The 382-nt window shown below is 62.6% G+C and overlaps 1 pseudogene; it reads right to left on the bottom strand.

Annotated features, from left to right (window-relative positions):
* Nucleotides 1-5: 5 nt before the first annotated feature.
* LOC145720078 (ferritin heavy chain pseudogene) lies at nt 6-376 on the bottom strand (annotated as a pseudogene).
* Nucleotides 377-382: the final 6 nt, after the last annotated feature.

The following is a 382-nucleotide window of genomic DNA, read 5'->3' as shown; positions in this document are numbered from 1 at the left end:
TTGATGGACTTGACTTGCTCGTGCAGGTAGTGGCTCTCCAGGAAGTCGCACAGGTGGGCGTCGTTCTTGTCGGTGGCCAGCTGGTGCAGGTCGAGCAGGCACTGGTTCACGCTCTTCTCCAGGTGCAGGGCGCACTCCATGGCCTTCAGGCCGCTCTCCCAGTCGTCGCGGTCTGGCTTCTTGATGTCGCGGAGGCGGAGGCGGCCGCCGCGCTGGTTCTGCAGCTGCATCAGCTTCTCGGCATGCTCGGTCTCCTCGCGGGACTGGCGCAGGAAGAACTGGGCGAAGTTCTTCAAGGCCACGTCGTCGCGGTCGAAGTAGAAGGCCATGGACAGGTACACGTAGGAGGCGTAGAGCTCCAGGTTGATCTGGCTGTTGATGG

The sequence above is a fragment of the Leptonychotes weddellii genome, unplaced genomic scaffold (genome assembly GCF_054177405.1).
Source record: "Leptonychotes weddellii isolate Sample4059 unplaced genomic scaffold, ASM5417740v2 HiC_scaffold_98770, whole genome shotgun sequence".
Taxonomy (NCBI): Eukaryota; Metazoa; Chordata; class Mammalia; order Carnivora; family Phocidae; genus Leptonychotes; species Leptonychotes weddellii.
This window is presented reverse-complemented; position numbering and strand designations above follow the sequence as displayed.